The 21,435-nt window shown below is 41.4% G+C and overlaps 1 protein-coding gene across 3 annotated transcripts in view; it reads left to right on the forward strand.

Annotated features, from left to right (window-relative positions):
- JMJD1C (jumonji domain containing 1C) overlaps nt 1–21,435 on the forward strand; it is a 173,420-nt gene that overhangs the window by 16,352 nt on the left and 135,633 nt on the right. For 2 of the 3 annotated variants that reach the window (XM_063133067.1, XM_063133068.1), the window contains exon 1: nt 1,861–2,004. The exons of the other annotated variant lie outside the window; for it this stretch is intronic. The gene's annotated coding sequence lies outside the window, so the exon portion shown is untranslated. Of the gene's footprint in view, nt 1–1,860; nt 2,005–21,435 lie in introns of those variants that run through there. 3 annotated transcript variants of the gene reach the window in all.

Here is a 21,435-nt window from a genome sequence, read left to right on the forward strand (position 1 = left end):
ATTGTGCTAGTAGCGTCTGCCAGTGTCCCCAAAAATAAAATCTTTGCCAAGGATTAAGAAAGGGAGACATGGAACTCCAGTGTACCTGGAACAGAGAACATAACCTGTCAGGGCAGGCTGAAATATTTTTTGCATCACAGTGCCTTCCAAAACAACTGTGCTTCTGTGCGTTTTCCCCTGGCTGATGCAGTCCTTCCAATTGCAGCAGCACCACGGTGCAGTAACCATGGCAAGTCTATGTTCGGTGCAAAAACATTACTCTGGATAGGTAGAATTTTCCCTGGGTGGGTGTTTCATTCAGAGAGACACACACACACACACACACACACACACACACACACACACACACACACACACACACACACACACACACACACACAGAGGGTGACCTCAGCCGCCGTGAGTCATCCTGCAGAGATGAGAGGGAAAAGCACTGAAGAAAAACAAAACAAAATCCAGATCTACCCTGTATGGATAATATAGGAACAGGCAGTGTCTGGAACAGAAACCAGGGAAACGAGAGGCAACCGCTTTGAGGGGAGGGGGGGCTGCTGCTGCCGCCCTTTTCACAAGCCCAATTCGGCAAAGGGTAGCAACAAGAAAACCGCCGACCAACCAAACAAAAAACGCCTCTCACAAAACACCCCAATCACCACCTGGCATTGTAGCTCAGCTCTTGTCATTGTAGCTGCACATTCACAGCATGTTGGTTTCCATGGCTTCTCCTGCTGTCTCACCCGCCCCCGAAAGGGAAAACACACACACACACACACACCGAAGTGAGAATAATCGTTAGTTGCTTTTGGTTTTTCTTGTAACAGCCGCTACAACACACACACACACACACACACCCGCCCCACACACGCATATCAATTCCCTGGTATTCCAGCTGCTTGCTTCCAGTGGCGCCAGAGGGGCTCAAGGCGCGCGAGGAATGGGAAGTGAAGTGAAGTGGGGGGGGGCGCTGTTTGTAAAAGCGCTGCCTTCGCATTGCTATCATTCATAAACGGGGTGGGGGGGAGACATCGTCTTTCCTTCCCTACCCCCCCCCGCCCCGAAATAGTAGCTCCTTATTTTTGGGAGCTGCTCTGATTCCTCCTCTGAGACAACATCTCCAAACCACCCCTCTCTTTGCTGTTCCCTTCTGCACAACCCTCCCCCTGCTCCCCCTCCCCGACTAAGAGATGGGAGCAGCGAGGCTCTTTTGCTGCTGCTGCTGCGGTGGTGGTAGCTGAAGTTTTCCAGCTACAAAACCCCAGACAGTTGCTCGTTCTGTTGCTGGCTGCTTGCCCGGCCTTCCGGTCCTCCTCCTCCTCTCAGGGGGCATCAGCGTCGCGCGCGACCGCGGGCGGACTCTTTCCCTCGCCGTGGTCGCTCCCCCGCCCTCGCCCATCCTCTCTCGCTCCCTCTCCCCAGCTCCCGACCAGTGCGTTTGTGTCTGGCGGAGGGAGACGGCGCGTTGTGCCGGTCTCCATGGCAGTGGGCTTGTGTGGGCGGAGTGGTCGGGGCCGCAGCGCGGCTCTGAGTGAGCGGCTCCCCCGCCCCCTTCGCTTTCCCCTCCCTTCCGTGTGTTTGTGTCAGGCTGGTCGCGGCGGCGGCGGCGGCGGCGGCTGAGCGGCTGCCCGGGGCGCCCGGCTCGGAGCGGCGGGCGAGGGGAAGACAAGGCAGACCCGACGCACGGACGACGACGACGACGACGACTCGGCCGGACAGGGGCGGCAGCCGCCTCCTCCCGTTCTTCTCCCCGCTTCGGCTCGCTGCCGCCGGGCTTCTCTGGGCATGGGCGACCCGTAGGGAGACGCGAGCGCGGCAGCTGGTGCGGTTGGCTAGTCGGTCTGCGCTTCGGCGGTGGCCGCCATGGCGGTGGTTGTGGAGTCGCGGCCGGAGCTGGTGGGGAAGCGGTTCTTGTGTGTCGGAGGAGAGGAACCGCCGGAGAACGGGCGTTGGAGAGCCGGCGTCATCCGCACTGTGTCCCACCGGGACTCGCACAGCCCCGAGTTGTCGGTAAGAGACTGGCTCCTCCGCCTGTTTCTCCCTCAGGCGTGTCCCCCCCCTTCCCCGCCCCTCCCCTCCGCGAAGAGTGGGGCCGAGCGAGCGAGCGAGCTCCCCCGTTGCCGAGAAGGAGCGGGGAGCGGATCCCCTCCCCTCTGAGGAGTGGAACTGTTTCCTCCTCCTAGGACCCTTCTGAGGGCTAGACCAGAAAGGGGTGAAATGAGGTATTTCCCCCCCTCCCCCACCTTGTAGGGGCCTGCTCGGTGTGTGTGTATTGGGGGGAAGAGAGTAGTGGAGGCAGTAACAAGACACTCCCCCCTCTGCTCCTGGAGAGAGGAGGGCGGAAAAAAAAGGCGACGAGGGAGTTTAAACATGACATATCCGCTCTAATTTCCCCTTTTCTAGGCCCCGCAGAGAGAGGGAGAGAAAGAAAGAAGGGGGTTGCAGTGGTAAGGAGCAGGAGGAAAAATCTCTTTCGGCCCCTTTCCCACCCAGTCTGATCCGTAGTGAAGGGAAGCGCCTATTGCTCGTCTCTTCTCCATGTTTTTTGCGCGCATACTCTGTGTGTGTGTGTGTGTGTGTGTGTGTGTGTGTGTCTGCGTCGGAGGGAGGGGGAGATGTCTGGTGTAGAACCAGGTTGACGTGGATCAGAGAACGTAAAAATTATCGTGAGTACAGTAGTATCCGCCAACTGTTGGTGATTTGCAGATGGGAGTTTTTAGGAAAGAAAGGTTCGCTATACACACACACACACACACTGCTTCACCTCTCAATATTAATGTGGTGGAATTGTGTATGTGCCTAGCATATGTGATAGAGAAGCAGGTACAAGGCACTGATTTAGATTCATTTTTCTCTTGTGAATGGAGCAGTTGTTGTTTTTGGCCCTTTTATTTCTTTATCTCCTTGTTTCATTTTAAAAACGATGCTGTCATCTGGGAAATCTGGTGGATGGTTGTTTAAATGATATATGTGGAAGAACAGTTATAGTCAAACTGAGCATCTTCTGTTGTGGAATTCTTGCAAACGATTTAAGAAGTCATTCCTTTCTTAAAACATGTGTGTCCTGCTGCCAGTGTTTTCCTAATGGGTGTAGGAATGTGCATGGAGAGAGAGAAAGAGAGCCAGGATATATTCTGTGGTGGGGGAAGGGGAGGCAAAAGCAACCAGGATTTCCTCTCTCAGTGTTATGAATACAGAAGATGTAAATGGCATTTGAGTGTCTTTTAAAGGTTCAAAGATGTTAAAATGAATACTACATTGAGCATCTGGTTATATGATATGTTATTACTATAGTTGTACAATCTGCATATTTTGGATGCTGCAGTGATTAGGAAAACTTGGTTTCTCAGTTATTCCGATTGTCCCTTAATTGGCTCTCTGTGTAGGCCTCAAGTACTATTAGTGACAAATTATCCAAGGATTTTCCCTTAATAGTTACGATGAAAAAGAAAATATTTGCTACTTCTAGATATTCATATTTTTTCAGTAGGCTGTTTTTGTTTTAAGATTCTGGACTATTTATCCTTCAGCATAAATATGTGTAATGCAAGCCTATAAAGTAATACATTTTAATTAGGAAGCTGCATATATTGATTCTGACTTAAATCAGAATTGGGGAAAATGACTATCCTTCTCTCTTTAACTAACCCTCTATCTGGCATTTGAAGTTCAGGGACAAAGATAGTGTTAAAAAAAACAGATGAAGGGGATCTTTGCTCAAGGAGATCAGTCCTATCATATGATTTCGAAAAGGCTACCCCCCCCCCCCCCAAACACTTATACAAGCCTCATTCCTTCTTCAGCAATGTGATCTCCAGGCCCCATGAAATGGATGGGTGGAGCTTAGCTTTGCTGCAAGGGTATATCTGTTCATGGCTATTTAAAAACAAAGTGAGGAGATGTGCACTGGAGATCATCAGCATGCTACCTTCAAAGAACAGGTGGGAAAACATATTAAAAAGCAAAGGTTTATTAAAATCCTGGGATATTACTATAGGAATGGGGATGGATAACTTTACTTATATATAATCCTGTACATGTCTACTCAGATGTAAGCCCTATTGAATTCAATGGAGTTTCTTCCCATGTAAGTGGATAGAGGATTGTAGCTTACATCATTTTATAATAATTTGAATGTTCCCACACTTGTGTGGTTGGCAGGGCGGGGGGAGTGCTCATCCTCTAATGAAGAAGGTAAAAACCAACACATAAGTTGCAGGAATGGGTTGTGACAGATACTGTTGACAAAGAACCTGTGACACACATGCAATGAAATTGTACATATTGGTTATATGTAGAATTGATTATATGTAAAATCCATTACAGTGGACGTGCTAGCTGGAGAAAGAGTAATATAATATTGTCCCTAGTAATAAATACTGCAGTTGTGATTGGAAAACAGGGGGCGGGGGGGGGATGGGGAGAGAAAAATGTTGCATCCTCACAACAGAAGCATACCTTGAGGGAAGATGTTTGGCTGCTTTGCAGCAAACAAATATCTACATTACTTGGAAAATGATTCCCTGTAGACTCTTAAGGTTAGAATCCCATGCATGTTTACCTAGCAATAAACTTCCAATAAGCTACATGGGAATTACTTTGAGAAAGCATGCATAGGATAAGGCTGCCCAAATTGCTACTGTTTTCATATCAATAAACAATAAGCCACAATGTAAAGAAATTCCTACAATCCAAAGTCCTGCATCTTTGTAAAGGAACAAACTTGTAGATGAATGTTTAGATGTTGTGTACTAAGACTTTGGAGTAGAGATTACAATTACCAGTCTTGTAGACATAGTGCTGGAATGTAGAAGGGAGTTTCTTGGTCATTGCTGGCTTCTCTACTATTTGACTGCTGTCGTGGGTGGAGCATCCTTGCTAATCCTTCTAGGCTTCCATTCTTAGGTTGTTTCTATGAATAGTTCCAAAGCCTGGTGGTACTCAGTAGAGTGAAATTGAAATCTCCTTTGCTTGGGGGTGGGGAGGGAGTGGTTTAATTCTTCTTTGCAGTATTTGAATAGCAATAAAATATACTGCCCAGTCAACTGTTTCACTCAACTGGACTTAAGCTACCAGCAAATCAAAAGCATTAAAACCATCTGTGACTGTTTTCGTTGCAGACTAGTCTTTTGGTTTGCTTTACAGGCCATCACATTTTTTTAATGTTACAGTCCCCAGAGGCCACTAGAAATGGATTGTGGGATATTGTAGATTCAGAGAACGGGTAACTGTGTTACTATTCCTGTTTTATTTATTTTTTAAAGGTATTTTCCCTTCCTCCATGTTCTGGTATTTGTCAGTGGGACACTGAAGTGATGTAACAAGGAGGATGGCCAAACCAGCTGGCTGTGATTATTTTACTGCTGGCATTCACTGTCTGGAAAATGAGCATGTTGTTTCTGTGTTGCATACAGCTTTCTACGATCTAAACTTTTGAGTCCTTGGTCAGCTTCAGTTGTTTTCAGAAAAAAAAACCCTAGAAACTTGATACACATAGACTATGCATGTATAATGCATAGCTACCTATATTCAAGCATACCCTATGAGCCTCAAGAGGGGATGTTAAATTTGTGCCAGAAATTCAATTCAGAGTGCCTTTCAAATTAATTTAAGTCCCTTGTCACTTCTGGAGCTTGTAAGAGGGAGATCTGGGGTGGGGGGGATACTGCCAGGGATAAGCCTCAGTAGGCCAGATGCGGCCTAGAGGATATACGTTGTTTACCATGATGTAAAACATAGCATAATATGCTGTTACCAAAATAAAAATCAGAAAGATCACTCAACCCCTGACACACTCATCCAAATCTTGTGTTATGCCATATAAAAGAGGCAGCAGACGGTTGTTCAAGAACTACTGGTAGCTCTCTGGATTATTTGTAATAGATCAACAAGAATTGTCTACTCTCAATAGTTTAACTATGGTAAAAACATAAAGACCCTTTCCCCTCCTAAATTAGTTGCTGAAATCCAGAAAGTTCCAGGGAGAGTGGGGAGATAGAAGAAGATGTACATGTGTAAAAGGATTTGTATGTGAACTTGAGTTCTGGTACTGAAAACTATTTCCTAGGTTGAGCATGTATCAGAGGCACCTTGTTCTCAATTCTATGTCCACTTTCCTGAGCCGGTATATTTTATAACTGGCTCCAGTTGGTGGACCTTGAGATTCTAGTAAGTTTGGGGCGGGGGAGTAGATACTGCAAACCTAAAGTCTCCCCAACCCTGTATGTAATATAAATCTTTCTTTCTCCCAGAGCTAGAATTAAGGGCTCTTGTGTCTTTTTCTCTTTGCCACCTTTTCTTGTCACATGGCCTAATATGTCATACATTAAGCATAACAAATACGTCTGCTATGGAATTGGGAGTTCAGGGTAGAATGAGGATTCTACAGGGTTACTTGCTAGAATTAATTTTGTGTTTAGTATTATGAATGCTTTAAGAAAATGCAATTTGTTAAAATTAGGCAAGCTTTTGGAACATCATTAGTAATACTAACCCAATAAGTGGTATTTTTTACTTTTGCTCAGCAAAAAGTATTGCATAATATGCTGAACTAACAAGTTAGCAGTTGAAACTCAAACCTCACAAGTGTCAACAAATGTGACATTCCTGTTTATCTTCTCTGTTACTTATAAACAGAAGTTTAAGCCAGTTTCCAGATAACATGCTTTAGAGGCAATGCTTAAAAACACATGAGAGCTATCTGTACATTCAAATTAAAACTATAATGCTTTTAGTGATGAACTGTATAGCTCTGTCAGAGGTATGTGAAGTAATATTTCTAAGTACCTGCAAACAGTTTGTGAAGAATTTGATGTTTAGCATTTTGGTTTCTGAAAGCCACTTCATACACCTGGGTTAGGCAACTTTGGGAGGTCAAGGGGCCATTTTCCTCCTTTCTTCACCATGGGCCACACCTTTCCCCCTCCCCCGATGGGCCAAAAGGGTCAAAACTATCTTGTTTACAAGTAATTTTTAAGCTTTTAGTGGCTAATCTTTACCCTTTTGGCACTTTGTTGCTGCTCCAAGTGCCATTTCCCCCAAAAAACAACAAAAAACCAAGGGTATTTTTCTTTACAATTTTCAGGATGGAGGGAGGCAGCAAGGGCCAGCTACAGGTTTCAGTTTGCCCACCCATGTCAAATACAAACAAAAATGTATAATGCGGCATGTAAGGATTGTGCATGTTGACGGTTTAATTCACCATTGGTTCGTCTGAACCCTGTCACAGTCTTAGGCCACGTTTGGACGACACAGTAGTCAAGCATGTGTTAATAGTCGACTCCACGGTTGATTATTTAAGGGTTACCCATACACACACAACATGATAATAGTCAACCGTGGAGTTGAGTATTAACATACGGCTGAGCATTGATGATTCCTTCCCCTACCCACCCCTCTCTGCTCTCCCCACCGAGTGGCAGCACTGGTTCCCCCTTTGTGCCAGCTCCCCCACTGTCAGTACCTGATGCTGTGCTCTCCTCCTCCTTTTCTGATGGTGGGGGGACTCTCACGGGATGTGCCATCCCTTTGTAGGGTGTCGCAATCTGCGGCTCCCCATGCATTTCCCGGGATGTTCACTTCCCATCCCTGGGTAGGGCGGGGCACGGATGGATTTCTCCCATAGCTTTAAACAAACACACCACATCACTATATATGGTTTGTCCAGCGAACTAGATATGGCATAGAAAAGGAGAATGGTGTGTTGTGATCACCAAATGACTCATATATCAGTATCTGCTTCGAACAGAAAAACATTGGAAGAGATACGCTTCCCATCTGCGCTAATATAATTTCTCCTCATGCTGCCGCCTTTAAAGAGAGACTAGGGGCAAATGTCAAATGTTCTCTAACAACCTTCTTTCCAGATGGTACATCTTCCTCCACCAATCTGGGAAGGGGGTAGTCAGATATGCTCCAGTTTCTAACCTTTCATTTCTTGTATATCTCCTGTTTCCAGAGGTGGATTGGGCCCTATGGAGTGGGCTGCAGAAGTGAGTTATTTCTATATAATTTCCTCCCCCTTCTCAGGTGCCAATTCTGGAGAAAGTTTTAACACTATGATATGTTGATATTTTGTATCTCCTCCCCCACACTCATTGTATTAAATCCCAATGTCAGTAATTTTTATTCCTATTGATAGCTGGAGTTGTTAATTTCTAACAGCCCTACTTAGCATACACATGCTTGCCTCTTTACCCTTCATATTCTTGCTGTGCTGAACAATCTAACCTGAAAGATAGACCAACATATGCACCCTGTAGACGCTATTCTGCAACTAACATAGCTTTAACAGTTCTCTAAAATTGTTGGCCTGAGTGGCTACAAAGTGGGATCATCAGAAAGGGATTTAAAAATAGAGTTGTTGTTTTTAAAGGAGAGCAGGTGGTGGCTGACTGGCTGCTTTAATCTAACAGTTAGATTCTAGCTCTTGAAAACCTCCTTTGCTACTACCCCCTTTACAACTGAATGGATAATGATGTGTATTATGAGCAAGCAGTGATTTAAAAACAGTCCCAACTACATAACTATCGTCTACAAAAAATGAACAGTTTTTATATGACTTCATACTGAAGTACTCCATTTTATGTAACTAACATATGATGATGTTAACATAATGTTAGGTTTTAATTTGGCAATGTTAGTACTACTACTGTTTCTAGAAGCTAATCCTAGGAGCCGTTATTAGCTAAGTGTTTTCAAGATTGTATCATAATTACATCCTAAAGATGTGGAACCTGCTTCTACCTCTTGACTCAGATGCAAGGCAGATATAGTGGGTAAACATACCGAGCCATTCATTCATTAGCCAGATATCCTTGTGAAGACATGTTTCAAGTTGGACCAAGTTTAGGACAAGGTTATTTGAAGGCCTATCTTCACCCATACAATCCTGTCCCCACATGAAGATTTGTCTCAGGGATCCTTCTTTCGTGTCTGCTGTTAAGATTGGATAGGTTGGTATGTACAAGAGATAGGGGCTTTTCTATGTTGGCTCCCAAATTGTAGAACTCCTTATTGACTTGAGTTGGCACTTTTGTACAGACAGTCAGACAGGATTTGAAGAACATTTTCAATGCTTCCTTTAATCTTCAATTGTAATTAGCTTTTATATCTTACTAGCTGATATGCCTGGCGTTGCTTGGGTCTGTGAATAATGTTTATAACATTTATTTGATAAATAATAAATTTCTCTGCAACTTATTTGTCTTTAGGTTGGTTGCTTTTTTTAGTTTGGTTGAGTTAGTAAATTGTTTTGTTAGAATAAATGGAAAATTGTGTTAAGAACTGAGTTAGGACTGAGAGTTAGTGACATGCCAGTACTTCACCTCCCAGCATGCCTTTGGCAGCCCTCAGGTGCCCAAATCCTCAGCGCTTAGTGGATGCCGACAACTCTGGCCAAGTCCTGCTCGGACTGCCTCAGCCCACATTTCTCACCCATGAAGTGCTCCATTAGGAGCCTGTACTGAAGGGCCAGGACTGGGTCGGGCACTTGCCTTCCTTCGTCAAGCTTGTTTCTGGGTATGCACAGAGTACTTCCCTTTCCTCCCTCCCTCCCTCCCTCCCTCCCTTCCTCTAAAGGGTGAAGGCTGTGTGTGTGTTTCCCTCAGTTTCTGAGAAAACAGCACTATCAGGACGGTGTGCCTTTGAGCATGTCCAGAGTTCAGCCTCTCAAAAGACACTCTGTTGTATCTAGTTATGATTTTAAGGAGGAGACACCACAAATGGATGCAGCCCATTTATGTGGGTTGTTTCCTTTTATGTGGAATTGGGTTAACTGACTTTAGGAATCAATGACTGCCAAAGGCCAGTAAGTCTGGCCTCCCACCCAAGGCATGCTGGGAGTTGTAGGCGTAAACCTAGGTTTTTATTAAATTCTTTAAAAATACTTAAACCCCCCAAATTAATGTTTGCATTGAATTGAATAAAAGAGATTGTGGTAGTGTTAGGTGTACATTATTTGTTTTGTTATTCAAATTTTGTAAGCCCTGAGAACTCTATTAAAGGGCAGGATATAAGTACTTAAGATAAATATAATAGTATGTTGAAGGATTACATATACTTTAGTACATGGAGGATACACTGAGTGCATTACACAAAGGCTTGAGAGAAGAAGGTTAGAGCTGAGGGGATGCTAATGGGAGGGGGTACTTGAACAAAATATCACACAGGGCATAAGCTATGCTATTGACTGTGCGTGTGTGTGTGTGCACATGTAGCTGAAGGACTGGTCTATTTATACATATTGCAGAAAGCCATAATTGGTCTTGGGTCCTCATGGTGTGTATGTTTAGTTCAAGAAAGTTACACGGAATATTGTTGAGGCTACAAGGTATGTAGGTATGTGTGCTGTTCTTGTAATGTACAAAGCAGCCCTTATAAACTGATACTGTTGGGAACAGATTCTTGAGGGGAAGAGACGTTAAGAAGGTATAGAACAAAGAAATAGGCTTAAAAGAAAGGAGTACTTAGGGAGAGAACGTCACTGCAGACTTTAAATAGGAAGACTGTATGCTATTGGCAGGAAGAGTATTGACAGGTAATGAAGAGTTGTGGGTCAGGAGTCTGAAGAGGCACTCTGGAGTGGGAAGGCCTGAGTTTCATCTGGATACTTAAGAGTTCAGTGTAATTGAACCAGTTTTCAGCATCTGCTATCCCTGTTGATCATGGCAACAGCTCATAAGCACTTTGATCTGAAGTAGTCTATATCTACCATCCCTATCATGAAGCAGGGTGAGGCACCTGCATTAGGCAGTGGAGTGGGAGGAATAGTAAATTGTACCACTCCTGCCTTTATGGCCATCCCCTAGCGAGCAGTTGAGACCCTGCAGTCGGAAGAGCTGTCACAGTGGTAGCAGCAAAAATAAGGTGAGAGTGGGATATAGTAGGAGCAGGGGGAAGGAGTGGGATGTGGCTGTGGCCTATGTTCTTTCCCATGTCAGGTGACAAGAGACCTTGAGCTGGGTCTGGATTAGGCTATTGCTGGTGCAGGTAAGAATTGCATTTTTGCCTTTTCTGTAGGATGTAGAAGTATAAACATTTCTCATACTGGCTGACAACTGTCAAACAGATACAAGCCCAGTGTTACTTTAAGACAAAAAAAGACATGGACAGATGTTTTTAATACTTGTACATAAAAGCTGTTCTCTGCCAACATAGATCCACTTTCCTGAGTACTTACTAGAAATGCCCCCTCCCTCAAATCCAAACATGTCAGTGAAACTCTCACAGCCCAACAGTATATCTCAGCTAGGCTTAGTATGCTTTTTGCTGGGATGTTAGCCTTTATTATGAGGTAAACGTTTCCCAGATTTTGGCTGGGAGTATATGAATGTCCAATTTCTGACATATCTTGCAAGCATAGAATTGTGGCCTCTGTGTGTTGCAATTTTCAGCTTTCATGGATGCTTGGAACCCCTAACTATAAAGTATTCTATCTTTGGAAGTACAATAACCACTTTACCCTCTTGTTTCTAGGATGAGTTTTAGAAATGTCTCATTTTCAGACTTTTCTAGTAATCAGAATGTCTTGGAATGTTCTGTGTGAGAGATTCCAGATTTGTAGGTGATATGAACATGCCTTAAACATTTTTTTTTAATAATTTTATTTAAACATACACATTTACATTATCACAAAAAACATAACATACTACATAATATTGAAATGTTGAATACATAATATCTTATCTAAATAACATAATCAAAATTAACCTACAAGTGCACCCCCCACCTCGGGATCTCATTCCTGATTCCAAAATCTCATACTTTCTTCTGCTGGTGGTTTCCCACTTCCCTTAGAAAACACAAATATTAGGAACTGTTTCCAAATTCCTTCAAAATCATTTGATTTAGCTAAACCTCTTCTCCATTTAATATTACATGTCAATTTATCATTAATAGCTATATCCCATACTTCTTTATACCATTCTTCAATAGAATATTCCCCTTGAATCTTCCAGTTCCTAGCTACAATCAATCTTGCTGCAGTCAGCAAATTCGTTATCAATTCCTTGATTTCCTTTTTACATTTTAAATCTTCAAATAGTGACAGTAATGCAACTTTTGGTGTTCGTTCTATCTTCATTTCCACAATTTCTTCAATCTCCAAAAACACCATCTTCCAAAATTTTTGAACATAGTTGCATTCCCACCACATATGTAAATACGTTCCTTTACCCCCACATCCTCTCCAACAGTTTGCTGATTGCTGATTATTTATCTTATTCAATCTAACCGGAGTTAGGTACCACCTCCATATAATTTTAAAATAATTCTCTTTTATTCTTACTGACATATTTCTCAACGCTCTTTGTTTCCATAGTCCGTCCCAGCCCTGTTGTCCTATTTGTACATTCAAATCTGTCTCCCAAACCATTTTGCCTGAATTATCCATCAACCCTTTCTCCACCAGTATTCTATATATTTCACTCATCAACCCTTTTAACACTGTTCTTTTCTCCCTATCATTTTCTTTCTTAACTATTAATTCCTCAAACTTCGTCAATTCTCTACAATCTCCGTTATCTCTTACCCACTTTTTAGTCCACTGTTCTAATTGCCAATAATTTAACCAAGTTAATTTTTTATCTCTAAGGACCTCTTCCATATCCTCTCTTGTATTCATTCCTCTTAACCATTCCCTTAATTTCATTTTATTTTTTTCTATTAAAACTTTACTTAATCTACTCTTTAATTCCTCCGGGAAATTCTTTAACATTATTACCGGTGACAAAGGGGAGCTGCTCGGAAGCAGCTCCCCTTTATATTTACTCCAAATTTCCCAGTGAGACCTCAAAAGCGGCTTATCTATACTTTCTACCCATTTTTTTCCTTCCCTAAAAAATACATTTTCCAAATTAATCTCTATATTACTAGTAGTTTTATCCTCCATCCAATCTAATTCTCCTATTCCTGTAATTGCCTCCACAATATGTCTTAATCTGTTAGCTACATAATATAGTTTAATATTTGGGAGACCCAATCCTCCCTTTTTTTGACTTAAATACCATTTACTTTTATTTACCCTCGCTTTCTTATCACCATTACAATAATTATTTATAATACTTTGCCAACTTTTTATCTCTAATTCTGAAATTTTTATTGGTAGCATCCTAAACACAAAATTAATCTTTGCTAAAATCTTCATTTTTATTAACGCTATTCTTCCAAACCAGGATAAATTTAATCTTTTATATTTTTCCAATTTTGCTAAAATTTCTTTTTTTTAACACATTTAAATTCTCTTTCTCCAAACTCTCTAACTTCTGTGTAATTTTTATTCCCAAATATTTAATCTGATTCTTAACTCTCATTTCTCTTCCCTTTTCTTCCCAATCCTTCTCTTCCTTTTTAGTATAATTAAACAACATCATTTCTGATTTGGACCAGTTTATTCTTAACATTTTGGGAGATCGTGCTTCGCTGCCATTTGAGATAGATATACAATGTCTTAAGAAATATTTTTGTAAGCTGCCTTTGTGGCTAAAGGGCGGGATAAAAATGCTAAAATAAATAAAATAAAATAAAATAAAATAAAATACATATCTTATTAGACTTTTCTAGTCCTCCAGTATGGATGACTCTTGGGTTATATATGTACCAAATTTCAGTTATCTAGTTAATGTACAAGTAGTATAACCTTCACATCTGGAATTTGGCTTGTCTCCCCTCCAGATTTTTTTGGTAATTTCACTGTGTTTTGTATTATGTGTCTAACAAATTTCAGAGTAGTAGCTCAAGAAATACTTGAACAACTTCAGTGTTCCCCATGAATAGGCCATTGAGGTTCAAGCATATTTTCCTATTTATATATTTTACATACAATGTTTGCTAAAGTATGGTATATAACACATACATTTAAAAAGATTAGTAACTATTGGAACATTGAGAGATAGCATGACTTGGTAAACCTAACTCTAATAATTTATTTTAAAAGGTATAGCTTCTCTTCTCCTTTGCCATCACAATTTTTTTTCTCCAGAAAATGCTGACTGAAGTCTGTAATATAAAGCATGAATGAGTTTTCAATGGCACTGCTAGATCAGCAGTAGACAACTTGTGGACTTCCAGACGTTTGGCCTCCAACACCCATCAGCCCTAGCAAACACAACCAGTGGTGAGGGATCATGATAGTTGTAGGTCAAAAAAATACCTGGCAGGCCACAGGTTACCCACCCCTGTGCTAGATCATTGCTTTTCAAACTTCCAACCTGGAGGGAAGACCTTCTACTTGTTTACCTTGTAGATTGTGGAAGAGGCTGAGACACGTTCTAGGGTGCATAGTCAGTTCATGGAGAGTGCTGCCAGGACTACTGGGATTCATTGTTACACTACACAAATTGATGGTACATTCTAGAACATACGTAACACTATTGTACATTATAGGGAAGATTGGAAGTGGTAGACAAACTATCTTATCTGGAATGTTTGTCTGCTATTACTGCTATTTTCACTGAAGAACTCCATGGTTCCCAAGTCAAGGACACAGTTGGTAAACCACTATACTGGATGATTTTCTGAAGCAGTTGATGAAATATTTAAGTTTGAGAGTAAGATTATGCTGCAGTTCACAGTTTTAGGATGATTCAGATGTGTAATTGCCTTGAAAAGAAGAAACTAAACAAATACAGGTATTTTTCCTGATTGGGGTTTTAAGAAGTCATTTTTGCTATTCCAATTATTTTTTGATCCAAGCAATAATATAATACCTGTGAATGTACTGTTGACTGTGTGTGATCAGAAGTGCAGGAGACCTTGATTCAAGTGCATGGTAGTATGCCCTATGAAGTACTGCTGCTTCCATTAATTTTAATGGGACTTCTGCAAGAAGAATGTTCTATGGATTATTCTTTGTCTGTTGCAATTATTAACCAGAATCCTGAGAACTGGCTCTCCCTTTCAATTATTTTAACGAGGTGATTAGCAACTATTGAACTGCAAAAAGAGAAGATAAAGCAGTTGAGATGAAATACATGCGTGCTTTAAAGTGATTTTAGAAAACATATAAACCAAATCTCTTCTTGTAATAAAAATATGAAAAGCATCACTATGCAAAGAAAATAATTTTTATCTTATCATACTTAATCTAGACATGTTGTGATGGGTATTAATGTGGGAGAACTGGCAGAATACAATAAATCTTTATTGTGGGTCTTTATACCTGAAAGATAACATAGAATGCCAAGTGAGTATTTCTGAGAAGGATATTCCACAACTGAGGCACTACCACAGAGAAGATCCTGTCTTCTGGTACGCTCAGACTAAACTCCACAGTCAGCAAAATCTAAAGCAGGTATTGGTAGTAATCTCAATGAATGAGCTGGCTCATATATGAGAAGATGGTCCTTCAGATACTCTATCACCAGACAATTTGTAAATCAAAACCAGCAGTTTGAATTGTACCTAGAAGCAAACTACAAGCCGGTGAAGATCTTTAGACACATTCAGTCTGCCTGCTGTATTCTTAACCAATTGAAGTTGCTAAGAGCTGTTAAAAGGCATCCTTACACATAGAGTATTGCAGTAGTCTAAACTGGATGTTACCAAGGCATGATTTGGATGGCTTTAAAAGTGTGTTGGATAAATTCCTGGAGGAAAAGGCTATCAGTGGCTACTAGTCCTGATAGCTATGTGCTATGTCCAGTATCAGAGGATACTGGTGTATATCTCCTATATACACCAGTTGCTGAGGAACATTTATTTATTTATTTATTTATTACATTTCTATACCGCCCAATAGCTGGAGCTCTCTGGGCGGTTCACAAAAATTAAAACCATTCAAAGTATAAAACAACAGTATAAAACCATAATATAAAATACAATATAAACATGAGTGGGAGGGTGCTGTTGCACCTGTGTCCTGCTTTGTGTTCCGGATTGACAGCTGGTTGGCCACTATGTAAATAGAGTGCTGGACTAGATGGACACTTGGTCTGATCCGGCATGGCTCTTCTTATGTTGTTATGATTAACTCTAATAAGAGGGGATGCAGCTGACACACCAGCAAAATTGATGAAAGGCATTTTGTGTCATAGAGAACATTTCAATATCTAATGATAGGACTGAATCTAAGAGCACCCTCAAGATGTAAGCCTGATTATAAAAGGGAAATGTGATCCCATCCAGAAGATACTTAATATTGCCTCTTTAGTCAGATGAGCTACCTACCAATATCACCCCTCTTTCTGAGTTGAATTTTAGTTTTTTAGCCCTCATCCAGCCTGACTCGAGACACCTGTCCAGCACATCCAGTGCCACATCTAGATGGATGAAAAGGGATGGAGCTGGATGGCATTTTGCCCCAAATCCCCAAAGAGCTTACTCATGGAACAGAGCAAATATTATCCAGCTCTACCTCTGGAATATCCTAAGGTAGGATATTGTAGTGCCTAAACTTCCATTTCATACAGGTGATCCAGAAAGATATCATGGTCAATGGCAATGAGAGTTGCTGAGAAATCTAGGGAAATCAACAGGATCTCACTCACACTGTACTTGTTCCAGCATAGATTACTTGCCAGTATGACTAAATTTCATACTAGTTTAAAAATAGTTCCATTTTAGTCAGCTTGTGAGCTAGTTTTGGAACTGAAACTGCCCTGGTTGCAATGGTGAGTGATCTACACTGGGAGAAAGGGAAGTGGGAATTAAATCCTGTTGATTCTTCTGGATCTCTTGTATACTCTCACCTTATCTATTCAACTTGTATGCAGAACACATCATGCGATGTGCTGGGCTTGACGAATCCAAGGCTGGAGTTAAAATTGCAGGAAGAAACATTAACAATCTCAGATATGCAGATGACACCACTTTGATGGCTGAAAGCGAGGAGGAGCTGAGGAGCCTTATGACAAAGGTGAAAGAAGAAAGTGCAAAAGCCGGGTTGCAGTTAAACCTCAAAAAAACCAAGATTATGGCAACTAGCTTGATTGATAACTGGCAAATAGAGGGAGAAAACGTGGAGGCAGTGACAGACTTTGTATTTCTGGGCGCAAAGATTACTGCAGACGCTGACTGCAGCCAGGAAATCAGAAGACGTTGACTTCTTGGGAGGAGAGCAATGACAAATCTTGATAAAATAGTTAAGAGCAGAGACACCACACTGACAACAAAGGTCCGCATAGTTAAAGCAATGGTATTCCCCGTAGTAACCTATGGCTGCGAGAGCTGGACCATAAGGAAGGCTGAGCGAAGGAAGATAGATGCTTTTGAACTGTGGTGTTGGAGGAAAATGCTGAGAGTGCCTTGGACTGCAAGAAGATCAAACCAGTCCATACTCCAGGAAATAAAGCCAGACTGCTCACTTGAGGGAATGGTATTAAAGGCAAAACTGAAGTACTTTGGCCACATAATGAGAAGACAGGATACCCTGGAGAAGAGGCTGATGCTAGGGAAAGTGGAAGGCAAAAGGAAGAGGGGCCGACCAAGGGCAAGATGGATGGATGATATTCTGGAGGTGACAGACTTGACCTTGGGGAAGCTGGGGGTGGCGACAGCCGACAGAAAGCTCTGGCATGGGCTGGTCCATGAAGTCACGAAGAGTCGGAAATGACTGAACGAATAAACAACAAACAAGGTTTTATCCAGTAAACACCTTCCCCAAAAGGTGCTCAAACACCTTTCCCAAAAAGGGAAAGATGTTTTCTTGAGGAACCATCAAACCGTTGCCTACTTCAAACTGACTAGGACCTCTGTTTCCCTTAAGTAAGATGCTATAAGTCAAAAAGCACAAAGTTCAAGGAAACTCACTTCAAGCACCTTCTGAACATTCTCAAGCTGCACTAACTATAACTAATCTAAGCAGTATTGGCAAGACAGGTGTCCGAGTGGATCTCAGAATATCTGGAGATTTGTAGTAAATAACATCCAAGTCTGAGCAAATGCAAGCAATATTTTTGCAAAATGCTTAGCAAACAAATCATAGCAGGCTGCCAAGAGTTTGTTCTGATCATCCTGAAGTCTTACATAAAGCTGATACCTTATCAGATAGATCTTTTGTAGCTGTCACAGCCAAAGAGTAGTCTCTGAAATGCGTTCTAGCTTGTCTTCTATTGGAACCATCCCAAGTCTTTCTCCATTTGTGTTCTAGCTGTTACCTTTGCTGTATTTTTGGTCTATTATCCTTTGCATATCAGTAGTTGACAGGGCTCTATTCGATGAAATTGCCTAGTAGCAATCATGTCCACCACCTGGGCATTTTCCGCATTACAAAGATTCTTGATGGCCAGCTTTTTTATATGTGATTCAAAGGATGGCATTGATTAGTTAGCTCTGTTTACTTTTATTGGGTAATTGTTTTTTAAAAAAAACCAAACTTCTGTTTCAGGGTACAGATACGGTTATATAAGAAGGAAATAATGCTGATTGGTTGGTTAAATATGTTAGTGATTGGCACTGCAAACAACTGAAACCTTCCATACATATGCATGTATCAGGGATGGGGAACCTCCAATCTGCAGGCCAAATTTGACCCGTCAAAGCAGCCCACAAGACCTAGAATGAAGCTCTTTACCAAAGCCACTCCCCAAACTGCTCCCTCAGCAGGAAGAGAGGGAAAGAGGAGCAAAGCCAGCTGCACGCTCAACTGGCACTTCCAGGAGCCAGCTGAGTCCCCAGGACTCAACCAGCTCCTGGAAGTGTGTTGGCTGAGCATGCTTCGCTCTCCTCCTCCTCATGAGGAGTGAAGGAGATGAACGAGTAAAACCAGCTGCACACTCAGGTGGCACTTCCAAGAGTTGGTTGAGTCCTGACCTCAGGATTCAGCCAGCTTGTGGAAGTGCCATCTGAGTCCACTTTACTCCTCTGCCTTCCCCATGTGGGGAAGGCAAAGGAGGAGAAAAGCCAGTTCCCCAACCAAAGCACCAGCTGGAAGAACTACTTCTGGTGATATGGCCAGGGATCCGACAACATCAGGGAGTGAGACCTCATCCGTGACATTATCCAACTCAGGGTATCCACTAAAGTAATATTTTTCCACTGCAGGTTGCTTTGTTTTCTGCCATTTCTTGGCTTAAAGCAGGGCATGTTTGTTGTTTGTGAATACAAATACATATGTTTGAAGTGCAATAATAGAGAAGGAGAATGTCAGTTATTATGAACTTTGAATAGGATTATGGGGAAATGAGTGTTGAATGGTTTAACTGGTTATTTCATTCCAGAATGAAGTACAGTATATCTGCCTAGCATCTAATACATTCTCTGATTATTCGAGAAATCAATATTGGCAATATTGGCATAGCCATATTTAAGTTTCAGAGTAAGTGCATGATGGGCAGTTTGCATATTGACATGTATTATTCAATTGGTATAATTTGGTTGAAATTGGTGGGGTTTTGATAATGCAATAATGATCTCAGAACCATTAGGGAAATATAAATTGAATTGTGATTCTCTCCCCCACCCTTATATAATGATAAATTAACTACTTCGGCAGAATCTAAGAGCTGCTATTGAGAGCTGTCAATTTGATGTGATGCCAGCTGGTTTGATGTGATTTTTGAATAGGTGAAGAAATTACCATACAAATATTGGTTATATTTTGAAACAAATCTCATTCAGCTTCCTTTCTGAGTTCTGTATTAAGATTTTGTAAACATACCCCATGTTAACAGATTACAAATGTGCTAACTTAATCAAAAAAATCTCTTGAATGTGCCTTGTGTATTTCGAGAGATTGTTGCATTCAAGAACAGAAACTGTCTTGGAATACTTCATTGTATTTAATTTTGTAAAGGGTTAGGTTATCTTGGAATATGGGAAGTAACGTCTTGAATGAGATAGTTTTTGTTTCTGTAAGGTATGTTGCAATTACAGTTTACCTTGCAGCACTGAAAGAGCAGGTGTCATATGAGTACTTGCCTCCAAAGCAATGATTGTGTGTTAACAAGATTGTATGCTGTTTCAAACACTGTTATGGAAATAAGAATCTCATTGGGACTTTGAAATGGATTGTAGAGCTAAGCCAAATACTGTCCAATGTGAAGCAATACAAAGTCAAACCAGTTCTTCTAACATTAAATCATATATCCACAAAGCTTTGACTATTTTTGAAATTTCTTTGTGGAACTGACAAAGAGTAAGAACATAAGAATCATATTGGCTCAAACCAAAGGCTTATCTAGTTCAGCATTTTCTTCACACACTGGCCAACAAGATGCCCATGGGAAGCCCACAAGTAGGATATGAGTACAATAGTACCCTCCCACTCATGTTTAGGGATGGATGGAATTGCCAAGTGCTCACCCCACTGCTGCTGCTGCCTGTCCCCATGAGCCTCTGCTGAGCACTTGCAAGGCCTTGGAAAGTGCTTGGCAGCGGCCTGCAGCTCCTACCGAAATAGTGCATTTCCCCCATCCACACTAATGGCGGCTGCCATTGGCGCAAAAGGGGGAAGTGTGCATAAGGACATGTTATATATTTTTGTTTGAAGATCAGCAATTTCACATTTGAATTGTTTAAGAACTCTGGCATGGATACTGTGTGTACCCAAGGATTTGTTCGTCCAATTTGTGAATAAGGCTTAGAACATAGGATTGCACCCTTAAGGACTTTTCTGAAATTAGTAAAGCATGCTGTTTGTCTAATGCTTATCATATGGCATATGCAACTGAAACTCCCAGAGTGCAGTGAGTATGGAGGGAACCCATCTGATTTGGAACATAGCCTTTGAGGGATGGGGGGAAGCACCTAGGAATCTTGGGGTTTTAGCTTGGATAATCCTTGGAACAATACGTGGGATGAAACTCAGCATGTTCCAAGAAAGTGCATTGGACCGAAGCAGTAACTTTGTGGTAGATAATGAAAAATTCTTGCATCTAGTTAAAACTGAAAGAATATGTTTAGTCTAGCCATTTGTTCATAGGCTTATTGACAAAAGTATGGCCTATGCTGTTGTCATCCACAATCTTGTTGATCATGCTATGTATAATTTTTATATCCAAACACCTCTCTGTAACCATGCATCTTACTTTTCTAACATGTCTGGACATCTGCAGAGACCTTAGAACTATAGCAGTGGTGGTAATTCATTCCTTGAGGTAGAAGAAAGTTTGACTGATCAACTGATATATAGGGTTTTAGAATAATATAGGCTTTTAGAATACCAGGAACTCTTGATTTTCAGCAGTACCAATTTTTTTTAAAAATCCAGAGTTTATATGTTTCTATGACAATGAAATTTGATCACATCGGATGACAGATGCCTTGATGTGTGTGCTTTAACTATTCAAAAACAATAATTCTTAGTGTTTATATAATTCTTAGAGAATGTTCTAAGTTTGTCATTTTCTCAGAAAACTTTACAATAAACACGCTAGAGAAGTTATCGATAGTTTTCAGTATGTTTGCCCAGAATAGATGAATGTGGTTAACAATTTTTTGTGTTGTAATTTGTAACTGGGTAATCATTACATGGCTTGTAGTTAGCAGATTCCCTATTTCTACTGC

The sequence above is a fragment of the Elgaria multicarinata genome, chromosome 8 (assembly GCF_023053635.1).
Source record: "Elgaria multicarinata webbii isolate HBS135686 ecotype San Diego chromosome 8, rElgMul1.1.pri, whole genome shotgun sequence".
NCBI classification, from domain to species: Eukaryota; Metazoa; Chordata; class Lepidosauria; order Squamata; family Anguidae; genus Elgaria; species Elgaria multicarinata.